Below are 17,012 nucleotides of genomic sequence, written 5' to 3'. Positions count from 1 at the left end.
TTGGACTTATCATTTGATCTATGACATCATTGATTTATGACATCATTGAAAAGAAATATTGTTAAACCGATTTGATTACTGATTTTCTGGTTACTCGCTGAGCTTCTAACTCACCCCAAAAATATTTTATTCCCCTCCACAGGGCTCAAGGCGAAGGCAGGACTTGTTGTGCTTATTCACGTGAATGGATAGCCTATATCTTGTACAGTTTTGGATTTGGAATCATTTGATATATAGTTGGGAATTAGTTTCCGCTGCATTTGTGACATGTAATTATTGGAGACTTGGATGTATATTTGTGGACCATGTGATGTATATTTGAGGTTTGTTCTTATAATTCATTTGAGAACTTTAGTGAACGACTGAGTCCCGGCGAGAGTCGGGCAGGCGGCCCGCCAAACCCTCTGGTTCGCCTTAGGGAAAGGTGGGGCTGTCACAAAATGCACCTTCGGGGTCAGGTCGGGAAGGTTCCTGGGATTCTTGGTGTCCCGAGAAGGGATTCGGGCCAACCCGGATAAGCTCCAGGCTATCATGGACATGGCCCCTCCGAGAAACGTAAAGGAGGTCCAGCGGCTCACGGGGAGGATGGCTACCCTGAGCAGGTTCCTCTCGCGTTCCGCGGTCAGGGGGCGGCCTTTCTTTCGAATCCTGAAAGCTCCCAAGGACTTTCAATGGACTGAAGAATGCCAGAAAGCCTTTGCTGACCTGAAAGCATATCTGGCCGAGCTGCCTACCTTGATCGCCCCGGAGCAGGGAGAAACCCTGTTCCTATACTTGTCTGCCTGCAACGAGGCCGTCAGCGCGATTTTGGTGTGGGAGGACAGGAGGGCTCAGAGGCCAATATACTACGTCAGCCGAGCTTTGCAGGGGCCGGAAACGCGGTACAAGCCGGCGGAGAAACTGGTCCTTGCCTTGGTGCACGCGGCCCGTAAACTCCGACCTTACTTCCAGGCCCATAGCATCGTCGTCATAATGGATCAGCCCCTACGGCAGATACTTACAAAGCCCGAGGTCTCGGGCAGGATGACCAAGTGGGCCGTCGAGCTGGCCGAGCACGACATCGGCTATCAGCCTCGCACCGCTGTCAAGGCTCAGGCCTTGGCAGACTTTCTTGCTGAGGGGGCTAGCTTGACCCTGACCGAGCCAAGCCATTTGCGCGAGGACATACGGCCGGAGGAGCCATGGGTGCTATTCATAGACGGGGCCTCGAGTAAGGAAGGAAGTGGAGCTGGTCTGCTGCTCACCTCGCCTACTGGGGAAGAGCTGACCTACGCGCTCAGATTTGACTTCCCGGCATCCAATAACGAGGCTGAGTATGAGGCTCTATTGACAGGATTGGGGATAGCCCACTAGATGGTATAACCGCGATCAAAGTTCGGAGCGACTCTCAGCTCGTCGTCAACCAAGTTCGCGGGGAATACGAAGCCAAGGAGGATGTCATGAAGAAATACCTGGCCAAGGTACAGGAGGCAATCGCCCTGTTCGACACTTTTGAAATCGAGCGGGTGCTGAGATCACAAAACAAGCGTGCGGACGCCCTGTCGAAACTGGCGTCCTCCTCGTTTGCGCACCTGAACAAGGAAGTCTTGGTAGAGTTGGTCAAACAAAAAAGTATCGACCAAGTTCAGGTCTTGGCTATAGATAGCCCGGCCACCTGGATGACTCCCCTCATCGACTTCTTCAGCTCGGGTGCCCTGCCAGGGGACAGGACCGAGGCCCGCCGACTTCAGTTCAGAGCCGCTAAGTACGCCTACGCCGGGAGAACCCTCTACAGGAGGTCGTATCTGTTCCCCGGCTAAAGTGCGTGACTCCAGAGGAGGGCGACTACATCCTTCGTGAAGTTCACGAGAGCTTATGTGCGGCCCATGTGGGATCCCGAGTACTGGCAAAAAAATGCCTTCTCCTGGGCTACTATTGGCCCTCGGTATTCCAAGATGCCGCAGCCCTGGTTCAGAAATGCCGAGTTTGCCAGATGCACGCCCCACTGCGCCACCAACCAGCCCGGGAAATGGTCCCCATCCATAGCCCCTGGCCCTTCGCCTAGTAGGGGATAGACCTCCTAAGTCCTTTCCCTCGAGCCCCGGGGAGATACGAGCATCTCGTGGTAGCCATCGACTACTTCACGAAATCTATGGAAGCGGAGCCTCTGGCCACTATCTCTGGGAGGGCAATTCAAAAATTTTTCTGGAGGAACATAGTCTGCCGCTTCGGGATTCCGCATGTCTTAATATCCGACAACAGGCGTCAGTTCGCTGAAAACCCCTTCAAGAGCTGGTGGCCAAGCTCGGGATCAACCAGCACTTCACATCGGTCGGTCACCCCCAGGCCAACGGCCAGGTGGAAAATGCTAACTGAACCATTCTCCAAGGACTAAAAACTAGGTTGGAACTGGCCCAATCTAATTGGCTAGATGAACTCCCTAGTGTCCTCTGGGCTTACCGCACTACGCCCAGGACGGCCACCCTGTGACAGCCCCACCTCCCCCTAAGGCGTACCCCAGAGGGTTCGGCGGACCGCCTGCCCAGCTCTCGCCGGAACTCAGTCGATCACTCCAAGCAATCATCGAAAAACCATAAGAATATCATAATAACGGTCCAACTTAAAACAAAACTTATATACATTACTATCTCAAAAAGAAGTACAACTGTCGAATATACAGAGGTTCGTAATTCACCATACAACCCGCCCGTGCCAAGCACTAGGACGAGAACCATTACAAAAGAAAACCAAGAGCTAGACCCTGCTAGTCTATACGGGCTCTCGACCTTGATCGCCTTCCCCTGCTAAGGAAAACAAAATTAAAGGGATGAGTTAAAAGCTCAGTGAGGTTCCGAACACATAGACAAACAAGAAGTTCATTGCATTTATTACATATAACCCATAATTCAAGATACAAGTACAAATAAAGCGATAAGCACATTCATGAAAAGGATACGGGCTCGCAGGGAGCCATATGTTCGTTCGTTCGTTCGTTCTCCTGACATTTCCCCCTTATTCCTTCATTCTTTTGAAGATTTCATTTTTGTAAGTAAAACCCCCGTTCATTCTTTCGTTTGTTCATTTCATTCACCCCGTCCCTGGCTTTTGGCCAGGCTCCACCAACCTACAAGGTAATACTCGAGTATACCGGAACATTCACCCAGGTCCCTAATCGCCCGATCGAGTCGGCTTCTGGCTCGAGACGACCGGTAACAAGGGGCAATGGCCAGTTCAGCCCAAAAGGCTTACATCATGCGCAACTAATGTATCAATCATTAAATCCTTGAAAATTTCACGTTTCATTTAGGTCGAGCGCGATAAAGTACACGCTCACCTAGAAACTCGTTTCGGAAATCCTTGAAAGCACTTAACACGTTATCGAACAAGAATACAAGTCATAAAATCAAGTAAAATATAGCAAACAAGGAACACTCACCTAACTATGCAAAATAACGTGTAAAATATCCTTCTGAATAGAATCCTTAATCATCGAGAAAACCTAAGATTGAACGAGAAAGAATATAGCACAACCAATTAGGTGAAATCGAAGAAACCAAATAAATGATGAGTAAAACGCATAAAAATGACTTTAAAGAGAAACGGGCATTTGGACTGATGGTCGGACATATCTAGGGTTTCATAGACCAAACGTAAAACTAAACTGAAAAGGGTTATAAAATTTTGCGGCAAAAAAACACTTGGACCAAAACTAACCTTCAAGTAAAAATTTCAGCAGCAAATCCCTTGTGTTTACCTATTTTCCAACCATTAATGGCTTCATTATTTCCTCAAATCAGTCCCAACATCTCACACAAAATAGGCTCATTTCCAAAAGCCGTTCACTAGGCTTAAAGTCATTCAAGTACAAAATTTAACTAGGAAATGACCGGATATGAAAGCCAAGCCCTAAACTATTCAAATAAACACAATAAGACTCGATTACAAGTCATAAACAATTCTACATTCTACCAAAACAGGGTTCCCTAAGTATACACAAGCAATAGAGGAAACCAGAAAAAAAATCCTGAAATGATTTAGCTTTAACCCTAAAAAAAAAAACAGTTTTTGACCTCATTTTGCGGTAATGGCACCCAAGGTACTACGATTATCGGATGAAGGTGCAAGACCCACTGTTTCGAAGCTAAAAGATAGGGCTACAATATTACAGAAGGTCACTCAACCCAGTTTCGAGTGTAACCAGGTCAAAAATGCAAGATACCATACCAGAATCACAAAAACAGATTCACAGAACGCATTCTAGTGGAAACATCATAAATCAGGCTATCCAAGTCCAAATCCAGAAATTCCAAAACCAGCTGAAAGCTAAGAAACAGGGATACATTTCATCAGAAGACCTCAACAACCAATTCGGAAGCAATTCCAGCCAAAACAACCAATTACAGGCGCAATTCTAGCATTCGGGTAAAACCAGGACAGCAAGGGTAATTTCAACTTTTCTCATTCTACGCTATTCTGATTGACCTGAAATTTTGTAGGCACCTCTAAAATGTCATTCCCTACAATGTTCATGTTTTAATCCAAGGCCAATTCGGCCTCTAACTAGGAGCTATAAATTCAGGCAGAATGTAACCATTAGAACCCTGATTTTTTCAATTTTCTTCCAAACCAGAAATTGGTTGCAATTATCCACTTTTTCCACCTTCTAGAATCATTATATACCATTTCCAATTATCATAGATAGCCACACAATCATGTTCATATTAAAACAGAAAATCTCCAAAAATAATAAAACTTCATCACTTTAACCACAAATCAAGAAATAATCCATAAACTTGCATCTCATACTACCACTAATCATGATTTAAGCATCAATTAAGGGAGGCGAGTGGTTCTTCACAACTCACCTTAGAAACAAGAGAGAGAGAGAGCAATAGGTCCTCTTAGCTTTCCAAATAGCTTCACAAATCAACTCACTAACACTAATTGAAGAGGTTTTATGGAGAAATTGCAAGTTTCAATGGTTGGTTGGATGGATTTGAGCTAAATGGAAGCAAACCTTGAAGAGTTTCTTTCTTTCTTTTGGAGAGAGAGAGTCGGCCAAAGAGGAGAGAAAAATGGTGAATTTTAGTTAATTTTGTGATTTATTTGGTCAATGGTAAGAAAAGGAATAGTAGTCTTACAAGTCACTCCAATCAAATGTTGACACTTGTCACTTATTTAATGCTTGCCTAACTTTTGTCTCTCTTATACCAATCCACTTAGCATCCTCTACTTATCTCTTAACACCCGATAAATTAAGTCCAGTATCCAAAACTTAACCTAGTTGACCGAATTTTTCCGAATTTTTCGCACTAGTGGGTCCCACGTCTGGTATATGCTCTTAATTTCTCAAAAACTATCCGATACTAGAAAAATCATCCAAAAACTATATTTACTCATAAAAATTATTTTCCCAATTTCTCAAATCAATAAAATGTGGAAAAACGGGCAATTATAAGAAAAAATAAAATCGAGTACTTTAAAGCAAAATTACAGGCTCTTACACACCCACGAGACCCCGTTCTCTCTGACTTACGGGGTAGAGGCGGTGGTACCCGCGGAGATCGGTCTCCCCTCGCCTCGGACACAGAACTTCGTTGCGTCATCCAACGAGGAAGAGCTGAGGTGTAGCTTGGACATGCTGGAGGCCAAACGTGAGGAAGCGGCGATACGGATGGCTAAGTATAAAAGCCAGCTCGCCCGCTATCATAACGCCAACGTGAGGACCATACAGTACCAGTCGAGAGACCTTGTCCTAAGAAAGAACTCGGTCAGCAGAGCTCATAACTCCAACAAGCTCGACCCCAATTGGGAGGGACCGTACAAGGTCCTGGAAGCGAGCCGGGCTGGTTACTGCAAGCTCGCAAAAATGGATGGATCAGAGGTACCCCGCACTTGGCACTTCTCGAATCTGCGATTGTTCGTAGGATAGACTAGGCCAGGATGTCTTACTGTCTGTTCTTCGGAACCCACATACAAGTTCATCATTAAATAAATGTTCGATTTTCAAGTTTTAAGTTCTTCGTTATCAATGCCGTTTATTTTTTAGTTTAAATCCTACACTAGCACACTCAGACAATGCTAAGTGTCCTAGTGGGGGGCTGGGGTAATGGACAGAGTGCCTTGAAAGCCTGACGCTCGGCCCCAAGAGGTTGGCACGGCTTCAAAGTTTAGACTGGATGCTCGATCCCAAAAAGTCGCGCGGCTTAAAGCTTCAAAGTCTGGAAGTTTGACGGTGCTCGACCCCGCGAGGTCGGCACGAATGGATGCTCGACCCCAAGAGGCCGGCACGGCTTGAGGCTTTGAAATCTGCAAGCTCGACGCTCGGCCCCAAGAGGTCGGCGCGGCATGAACTATTTTGGGTTTGTTAGAATTCGGGAGTTCGACGCTTGACCCAGGAGGTCGGCATGAACGCCTTCAAAGTCAGACGTCCGACCCGGGAGGTCGGCAGGAATATCCTTAAAGTTTGATGCTCAGCCCCAAGAGGCTGGCACGTCGCCTTGATAGGTCTATTTGGTGCTCGACCCGGGAGGTCGGCACATGATTTTGATAGTCTGATTGCCTTTGACAATTTAGTTGTTAGATTAAAAAGGGGATATATTTGGTGCTCGGCTCAGGAGGTCAGCACATGGCTTTGGTCGCTAGAGTTTGGCACAAGCGAGAATTGCAAGGTAGTTTCCTTCGAGTTTTATATATGCATTCAAACCCTATCTATTACAAAGCCTCCAAGTCAGTAGTTTCCTTCGAGTTTTATATATGCATTCAAAGCCTATCTATTACAAAGACTACCGAGCTATAAAAGAAAGACAGCTCGCTGGTAACCTGCTTGGAGCAGGGGCTGAAGGTACACCTTAAACATGTTGAGAGGCGTATGGTGAAGGCTATTCAGGAAGATAGCTGTGGAGGCCCTGGGGCAGGGGACCCATCCATTTCGGATGGACTTTCAAGAGTATTTTCAACTGGAGCATGGTCACATCCTTATAAGAAAATGGAAAGGGTTTCTGGAGTGGTCGCTGCCCTAGGCCACCGGCTCCTTTCCCGAAACTCTGCCAGGAGCCTTGTCCTCCTCCAGGGGAACCTCCACTAGGTCAGCCCCCACATCAGACCTGCTCGCCAGCTCCTTCAGGGCATGTCCCTTACAATACCTGTCAAAGAGCCAGTCTATCTTCTTCTCGGCCTTAGGGTTGTACTCCTTGAACGCGGCCAAGTCGAAGCCAGGCAGGCCGAACTCCATGACCCGGTCCAGGGCTCGCGTGAAGCCGACCTGAAGGATGGGCTGGTTGAGGAGAGCGACGTCCTCAGCAAACTGTTGGGAGGAGATGAACTCCCGAACAGCCTTCTTCCGCTCTCGGCCGACGGTGCCGGAGAGCTCGATGGCGTGGTCCTCCCTCAGCTTGGCCACGCCGGCCTTCTTGTGAGAACCCAGAAACAAAAAAAAAAAAAAATTTATTTATTTATTATTTTATTCCTGTGCACCGTTTTCTTGTATTTTCTTTATTATATTACTTTTATCAACATTTTATCAGTAAATATAGTTTTTAAATCATTTTTCTAGTATAAGGTAGTTCGTGAGAAATTTGGAACGTATTTTGGACGTGGGACCCGCTAGTGCATTTAGTGAGAGAAATTCTGCCGATTCGGTTAAATTTTGCATAAAGGGATTTTATTACTAGGTGTTAGGAGATGATTAGAGGTTACCTAGATGAATTAACCTTGGAGGGATAAGAGGATAACTCTAAGTGAAAATAAAGTGCCAAGTGTCCAATTTTGGTTGGACCAAGCTTGCCTAACTTTTGACCAAACTTACCTTACTTTACTTAAAGTGTAATTTTGACCAAGAGCTCTTCATTTCAGCCTTGTCTTGGCCGAAACTTCTTGGGAGCAAAGGAGAAAAATTCTTCAACCTTTCATCTACAAATTCTTGCCAAATCTTGAAAACTAACCGATTAATTCCCAAATTAGTCCGTAAAATCATCTTCCTAGGAGTGTTTGAAGAACTTAGTGGTGTTGTTTTGGAAGAAAACCTCACAAGCTACAACCTTTCTTGAAGAACAAAGGTATCTTGCTTGGAACTTATCTTTTGTTAGTAATTTTGGCCAATTGGTGCCTTATAGTGGTTATATACGTGATTTTACGGAAGATTTGGTGGATTGGAGTGTGTGAGGACTCGTAAAAACTATTATTTTATGCCTAATTTATGGCTTAATAAATTATTTAATTGGATTTTATTTCCAAGGAATATTTTCTAGTCTTATGAGACCTAAACGCATGATAATATAACTTCGTTATATTTTTAAAATGATTCGTTTCGAAAATTAATTTCCTAGAGCGCGTTTCGTAAAAATAGTGAATAGTGCTCGGAGATTTTATCCGCGTAGTAGCACAATAAGCTTGGAATATTGGGGGCTTGTACTATGGTCCTAAAATAGGTAATCTTATGAATAAATACTCAAGTGATAGTTAGTAGTGCAATCGTTATAGGAATTTTTCGAAAGTTCTGCGTATAGCGGTAAAATTTGACGGTACGCGTTTTCACACGCGCGACTTCAATTGAAGGACTTTAGACCCTTATTTCGGGACAATTAAGAGTGAATAATGTTTATATTAACATGAGTGCATTAGAGGTTTAGTGCACTAGTGAACCAAACGCGCGAGAAAATCGAGCCTAAAAACGTGCCAAACGAGCCTTACAAGAGTTGACTTTGGAGCAATTTTTCACCACACATTTAATCTTCTTGGAGAAGCTAACTTAGATCAAACACACTCTCTCTTCTCTCTCCTCACAGCCGGCCAAGCTCTCCCTTCTCTCTAACTCATTTGCAACAAAAATTCTGCACACTAACCTCACTCAAAACCACCCCAAATCACCTCCAAATCACACCAAACTTGGAGACCACTTAGCAAATCTCTTGGAGGTTGGTTTTAGCTAACAAAAGGCTGCATCTTCACGGTTTCTTGGAGCTTCAAGAGGGCCGAAATTTTCTGGTCTTGCACACCCAAGGAAGAGGTAATGATCAACCCATGAATTCTTGTCTTTTGGAGGTTATATAGCAAGATTAAGCTCATGCATGCACTTAGTTACTTGATTATGGTGTAAAAATGTGATTGTGGGCTCTTGGAATTCCCACACTTGGGTTGTTGTTGCTGATGTGATGATTGATGGTGATTATATTGTTGGTTTAGTGATTATAATGATGCATTAGTGATGGGTAATTAGTGGAAACTCCTTTGGGTGTAAGAGGCTAAAACTTCCGATTTTGCCCCTGCTATGTTCGGCCATTTCCAGGCCAAATTTTAATGGTTTAATGGCTTGGATTGGATGTTTATAGGATGTATTTGATGTGTGAAAAAACTTCATTGGAAAATATTGGGGTTTGATGGAGCAAATGAATTTTTGTTCGAAACCAGCAAATCTGGAAACTGTCTCGCGTATGCCTCTGACCAGCAGTAGTATTTTGGCTATAACTCTGTCCTCGGATGTCGAAATCATGTGCCGTCGGTGGCGTTTGAAACTAGACATTCCTAGCTTTAATTTGGTATATAATGCACGTTCTGATTCCTTGTGACCAAGTCGAACCAAATGTTTTAAGTTCGCTGTCCTGTCACTCTGTTCATCTGGAATGAAGTGTTCAGGCAGCAACTTGATGCCCGAATTTGAACCAGATGGGTGCCGAATTTGGGAATGATTTCTTCTGTGATATTTTAACTCTATGAATGTATTTTCCAACGGCGTAAGCCACGCTCGATTCCGAGCTATATTGACTGAGTTGTGACTGAAACAAGTGGACTGCTCTGTTTTGGAAAACCCTAATGTTTGGACTGGTTTGGAACCAAATCTTGGAGTGAACTTGTTAGTTGATGTTTTTGATATTAAACACTTACCAAAGATATTATGGGTGTATCTTAGACCCTTATTTTACAAATGAACCATGGTTGGATAACTTTCTTGGTTAAACGATTGGAAATTTGGAAAATGAAAGTCAAAGGCAGATTGCCTTAGGATTTTTCTTGAACTTTGGTTGGCTAATTAACTACCTTGCCGAAGGTATTTTTCCCCGAAATTCGATATAGGGATACTTTCCATATAGTATTGAAATACTGCCAATTTTGGTGCCGATTCAAGTTCGTTTCGATACCCAATTGAATTACTAAAGTTAGAGGTTCAAATCTGGAAAATTCTCATCCAGTCTTGAATTTGCTCAACTTCGGGCTACCGTATCTCGGTGCTCGAAACTCCGATTCTTGATCCGCTTGTTTTGTCATACACTTCACTTGCAACACTAATTGAGCTGAAAATTTCAGAGGCCGGTTTGCAACGTGCGAATCGTGCCGAATTTTCAAAGTTGGCCGAAATCCAACTCAAATCTGCCTTGTAAACTGAAGCTGCGTCTTCAAACCCATTTTTGATCACTTTCCGCCTCGATTCATGGAAAAGTGTCTTCTAGGAACTTATAGTACTCTCTCAGAGGATTCCAACGGTATAAAGTTTTCCAATTCTCGACTTATATCGAGCGAGTTACGATTTTTCAAAGATTTATCGTAAAACTGAAAAATTTTCCAATTTCAAAGAAATAGAGTTTTTCAAAAACTCTTTATTCTTTTGATGTTCTTAAACGTTTTGTTTACGATTTTCATGATCAAAACTCAAATAATATTGTACATGATAAAAGGCAAGTTGAACCTCGATTTACGTGTAATTGAGGTTCCTTTTTGCAAAATAATTCTTAGATTGTACTAGTGAACAATCTTTCTTGATAAGTGGGTTAATTGTGTAATTATCCACTATTAAATTGCCAGGCGCGCAAGGAGACCTTCAAGAGGATCTCACCGTGGACACTTGAACTTCCGGGAAATAATTCTTATTGAATTGCTCGGTGAGTGTCAAGTGTATGAATTTGATACTTGCTTATTGTGATACTTGTTGGGAGTTTTAAAAATAAGGGCGGGTGCGTACTTTATCGCACTCGTTCTAATTTCAAATGAATGAATGAATGAATGAATGAAATGTATTGAATGAATGAATGAAATGCAATGTCATGTCATGAATGCTTGTGTCGTTGGAGTGAATCTCCTCGACTACCAAATGAATGGGGGACGCCCAAACTCATAGGCCGTCCTTAGACTCGAGCCAGCAATGGGCTTGGTCGGGGATTTGGACGAGCCATGAGATTATAAGCTCGACCTAATAAGAGGTCCTGCTTGGCATACTCGCAGAGTATCGCCCAATAATAGACTTGTGGGCCCTTGAGGTGTACGGTGGACGGAGGGAAGTAAGTGGTGATCTACGGAAATGGAAATACCGACCCGGTTGACAGGAGGGTCAATGCGGGAAGGTATACGAATGACAACGGCAGATCGAGTGGAACTTAGCTCCTGAGAGCTACTATATCCTTGAATTGTTTCTGATTACTTTTCCTGTTTGAATAATTGATTATTGAAAAGACGTGATTTTATTTATTAAGTTGGGATTGTTATTTGATTACGTGCTTGCATGTGTGTTCTTGGCCTCACGAGCGTTTAGCTCACCCTATAGTTTTGTTTTCCTTAACAGGACCGACTCTTGGAGAATTATGGAGAAACCATCTGTTGTAATTTTGTTAAGACTCCTGTTATATATCTTGACTAGGCCCTGGTTTGGATTGTACTTTTGGAAATTGTAAACTTGAAAAGTTTGGGCCCTGATGTGTACTTTGAATTGAAGTCGTTTCATGATTACCCGATGTACTGGATATACATTAAGTGACTTATTAAGCTTGAACGCTTCCGCATTATTGTATTCATGTTGCTCTCGTCGAAGTGTTTAGTTCGATTTTAAATTGAATGGATTTGCTCGAGTCCTGGCGTGAGCTGGGCAGGCGTCCGCGGATACCCTTTGGTCCGCCTTAGGGAGATGTGGGGCGTCACAGTTGGTATCAGAGCTTAGGCTTCAGATCTCTGTAGCGTATCTTAGGCTTAAAGTTTAGGATGCCTGACTGTGGGATTAATTTGGATATTATGTGACAAGGATCTATTGTATCTTAGGGGTTAAAGAAATTTATTATTTGGGAGTTCTTATTTGGGACTTGCAGAAGAAACTGAAGAATTAGGTGATGTTATATTGAAGGAAGATATGGGATGAGAGATTTGAAGTGAAAGATTGGATGAATTTGAATTATCATTATATTTGTAAGTGTGGAAAGAATTGAGATAATTATTAGTACTGGCTATGGAAGATAAGAGATCGAGATTTGATAGTCAAACTCTATGTGTGATGATTTTGAACCAAGATAAAAGTACAAAGGAATAAAATGCATTTTTCGCCCACATATCTTCTAAAGAAATTCTGCTTTGAAAATTTAAAGAAAAACTAGGATGTACTAGTTTTATTTGTAAGCGATGAGTGGAAATAAGATATATATGCTTTAAATATGGGTAATTTTCCGATTTTGGTAAAAAGGTGAGTTTTACTTGAATTTCAGATTTGAAAATTTGTGAATAACTAATGAGTTGTTGAACTTTGTATATGATGGGTTAATACAAGATTTACATTTTCTGAACTAAGTTTTCCCCCTTGATTGTATATTGGTGTAATCTCACACTTGAGTTTGTCCATGCTTTACACGAAGAAAAATATATATATATATCCTGAGTTTTCGAAAGAATGGCAAGCTTATGTTTAATAATGTGAATCCTGAACTTGATAAGATTTCTGATTACTTGAAATACTCTTCTTATGTTTTAAAATTCTTGACCTTCAAGAAGAGTGAGCCAATTTTAAATGTACGGACTGAGGCAACTTTGAGATATAGAGCAACTGCATTCAAGAGTACAAGTTAGTGTGAATTGATTTGGTTTCCATTTGACACGTAAGGTAGCAAGTTGTACTTATTCTTGGGTTTGAACTTGGAGCTTGAAACTTTAATTACAAAACCCTAAGACTGGTTATTTTTGGAGATGATGGTGTTCCGACTGGTGGCTGGTTATTAAAGATTTTGAACTTCGAATGGATAATCTTGGTTTTAGCTTGCGTTATGGCTTTATTGGATTTAATTTCGCAAAGGCGTGTGATCTGATTGAAATTAGTGATGTCTGGACCCTTTGGTTTAACTATGGACTTAGAAAGGGGTAGTGCACGCTGTGAGGCCTTTTGTATCCTGCTTGTATGTACTTCTATATTTTTGTGGCACTTAATTGCCTATGTGCAATATTGGACATCTTGGTCTTGTTTTGTAACTTCTAACCGTGCTATAACTTTTGATACATGTAATGAATCATGACCTGATTTTAAATGTTTTTGCAACTTGTATACGCGTTACGCTCTTTATGCTTAGTTATGCCTTGTCCTGTGCTTATAGACTTTTCTTAAGTAGGGTAGCAGGAATGAGAAAAGGGGACCGTGACCGAGGGCTTAGACAACCCTGTACTTGTGAGACAAATTGATAGACAGTTTCACATAATTTAATAGGTCCCTAGTACCGAATATGAATCGAACATAAACCCGAAGATCCGATCTACTAGTGTATAATGGATTAACCTAGCTAGAAACTTGGTGAGCTTTTCTTGTGCGCAACATATGTTATGATTGGTTCTGTGCCAGTATTTCAATCTTAGGAAGTTTGAACTCCGAAAGTATTGCAGTGGGTTGGTAAGAGAACTCGAACTGCCTGAAACCGATTAGACTGAGCTTACTTGAGACTTGAACCTGTTTAGGCTAGTGTGCTCTTGCGTATCCTCAATGGACTTAATTTGACTGAATATATGGAATGTGGACTTGAATTTTGTGACTGTTTAAGAATGTGAATTGCTGGACAGAGGTTAGGCCAGTGTGTTCTTACTCATACTCATGACCCTTGAATTTGAACTTGAACTTGCACTTGAACTTGAACTTATACTTTTGTTCGTACTCATACACCATGAACCTGAAGTATTTGGCTCTGCTTTGACCCTACTCTTGAACTTATTCGTACTGGTGTGGTTGTAGACCGGCTACTATTCTTCTGTAGCGGTTGAACTGAACCTCTCTGGTGGGGCATTGCTTGTTGTGTTGTCCAGCACCACCAGGGATGAACTTTTGATTTGAAGTTTCGCTATATCCTGAATTTCTTCCAAATGTCTGGGACTTTACGTCCGACTTCAAGCCTTTTGCCTGTTTTATCTGATTACGCGATTAATTCCCTATTGGACCATGACTATTTGATAGGTTGGATTGGTGTGATATGTAGTACTTGAACCTGATAAGTGATTATTATATAAGCCATGCTTTGCTGGATGTAAGGGGTAACTTAGCCTCGTCTGCACTTATTTCGGGAATTCGGGCTAGAAAGTTGTTAAGTAAAGGAGCTCAAGGGTATTTGGCTTTTCTTATTAATACCCCTAACGATAAGGTGAATCTGGAGGACACACCGGTAGTAAAAGAATTTTCTGATGTTTTTCCTGAAGAATTGGAGTCTCTACCCCCGGAACGGGAAATAGCTTTTAAAATTGATTTAGCTCCGGGAACAGCACCTATATCAAGGACACCATACAGGATGGCTCCAGCTGAGTTGAAGGAGTTGAAGTTACAATTACAGGATTTGTTGGAACGGGGTTTTATACGAGAGAGTGATTCTCCGTGGGGAGCCCCAGTTTTGTTGTAAAGAAGAAAGATGGGAGTCTGAGGTTATGTATAGATTATCGAGGTTTAAATGATGTTACGGTTAAGAATAAATACCCACTACCCCACATTGATGAACTATTTGACCAATTGCAAGGGGCGGTAGTGTTTTCAAAGTTGGATCTAAGGCAAGGTTACTATCAATTGAGGATTTTGGAGAAGGACATACCTAAGACTGCTTTTAACTCGAGGTATGGGCACTTCGAGTTTGCAGTAATGCCTTTTGGGTTAACCAATGCACCTGCCGCTTTCATGGATTTAATGCATAGGGTTTTTAAGCCTTACTTGGATCAATTCGTGGTGATCTTCATTGATGACATTTTGGTGTATTCTAAGAATGTGAAAGATCATGAGAAACATTTGAGAATTGTTTTACAAATCTTGAGGGAACATCAGTTATATGCTAAGTTTAGCAAGTGTGAATTCTGGCTGAAGGAAGTGACTTTCCTAGGGCATATAATTTCTAAGGATGGGATTAAAGTGGATCCAGCTAAAGTGGAAGCTGTTTCGGAATGGAAACGACCGGAAAACCCAACGGAAGTTCGGAGTTTTATAGGATTGGCAGGGTATTACCGGAGATTCATCCAGGATTTTTCAAAAATTGCTGGACCTATGACTGAATTGACCAAGAAAAATGGAAAGTTTATTTGGAGTTCTAAGTGTGAAGGAAGTTTTCAGGAGTTGAAAAGACGGCTGACTAGAGCGCCTGTTCTAGCTCTACCAAATGGACATGATAGTTTTGTGGTTTACACAGATGCATCTAAGGAAGGTTTGGGATGTGTTTTGATGCAAAATGATAAAGTGATAGCTTATGCCTCTAGAAAATTGAAGCCGCATGAAGGGAATAAAATGTACCAAGACTTGAAAGGTCTTTATTGGTGGAAAAATATGAAGAAGGAAATTGCCCAATTTGTTCAGACATGCTTGGTTTGTCAACAGGTTAAAGCCGAACATCAGAAACCATCTGGGCTTTTGCAACCTCTAGAAATACCTGAGTGGAAATGGGAAAATATTACCATGGATTTTGTATCAGGCTTACCAAGGACACAGAGAGGCCATGATGCTATTTGGGTAATAGTAGATAGATTGACTAAATCGGCTCATTTTCTGCCGATTAATATGAAATATCCATTGGAGAAGTTGGCCAGATTGTACTTGGATGAGATTATCAGACTACATGGTATACCTGTGAGTATTGTGTCAGATAGGGATCCAAGATTTGTTTCGAGGTTTTGGCAAAAGATGCAAGAAGTGTTGGGGACTAAGTTGAACTTTAGTACCACCTATCATCCCCAGACTGATGGACAATCTGAAAGAACAATTCAAACTCTTGAGGACATGTTGAGGACTTGTGTACTGGACTTTGGAGAGAATTGGAGTAAGTTTTTGACTTTAGTGGAATTTGCCTATAACAATAGTTTCCACTCTTCTATTCAAATGGCTCCGTATGAGGCACTTTATGGTCGGAAGTGTAGATCCCCCATTTGTTGGGATGAAGTAGGTGAACGGAAAATCTTAGACACGACTACTGTATCTTGGATTGAGGAGGCTAATGAAAAGGTGAAATTGGTACGGCAAAGAATTCAAACCGCTCAGAGTAGACAAAAGAGTTATGCCGACAATCGGAGGAAGGATTTGGAGTTCACTGTTGGAGATATGGTATTTCTCAAGATTACGCCTTTAAAAGCAAGTTTGATGTCCGGAAAAGGGAAGAAATTACAACCAAGGTTTGTAGGGCCTTATAAGATTATTCAGCGAGTTGGGAATGTAGCCTATAAGCTGGAATTACCACCGAGTTTATCTCGTATTCATAACGTGTTTCATGTGTCCATGCTTAAGAAGTATCATCCAGACCCCTCTCATGTTTTACAACCGGAGAATATTGAGATTGATGAAACCCTGACCTATGAGGAGAGACCGGTAAAACTTCTGGATCGAAAGGTGAAGAATTGAGGAACAAGCAGATACCACTAGTGAAAGTTTTATGGAAGAACCATGGAGTAGAAGAAGCAACATGGGAAGTTGAAGAGACAATCAAGGAGAAGTATCCAGACTTGTTCATCGACCAAGGTAAATTTCGAGGACGAAATTTTCTTAAGGGGGAGAGGATGTGAGGACTCGTAAAAACTATTATTTTATGCCTAATTTATGGCTTAATAAATTATTTAATTGGATTTTATTTCCAAGGAATATTTTCTAGTCTTATGAGACCTAAACGCATGATAATATAACTTCGTTATATTTTTAAAATGATTCGTTTCGAAAATTAATTTCCTAGAGCGCGTTTCGTAAAAATAGTGAATAGTGCTCGGAGATTTTATCCGCGTAGTAGCACAATAAGCTTGGAATATTGGGGGCTTGTACTATGGTCCTAAAATAGGTAATCTTATGAATAAATACT

At 42.0% G+C, this 17,012-nt stretch overlaps 1 long non-coding RNA gene across 1 annotated transcript; it reads left to right on the top strand.

Moving 5' to 3' along the window:
• The first annotated feature begins 8,740 nt into the window (after window positions 1-8,740).
• LOC140007480 (uncharacterized) lies at window positions 8,741-11,755 on the top strand. The gene is made up of 2 exons (XR_011814792.1): window positions 8,741-8,986; window positions 11,531-11,755. It is a non-coding gene; the product is annotated as an uncharacterized lncRNA (long non-coding RNA).
• Window positions 11,756-17,012: the final 5,257 nt, after the last annotated feature.

Source organism: Coffea arabica, chromosome 5c (assembly GCF_036785885.1).
Source record: "Coffea arabica cultivar ET-39 chromosome 5c, Coffea Arabica ET-39 HiFi, whole genome shotgun sequence".
NCBI classification, from domain to species: Eukaryota; Viridiplantae; Streptophyta; class Magnoliopsida; order Gentianales; family Rubiaceae; genus Coffea; species Coffea arabica.
Note: the sequence above shows the minus strand (reverse complement) of the source record. Positions and strands in the feature narration are given on the sequence as shown.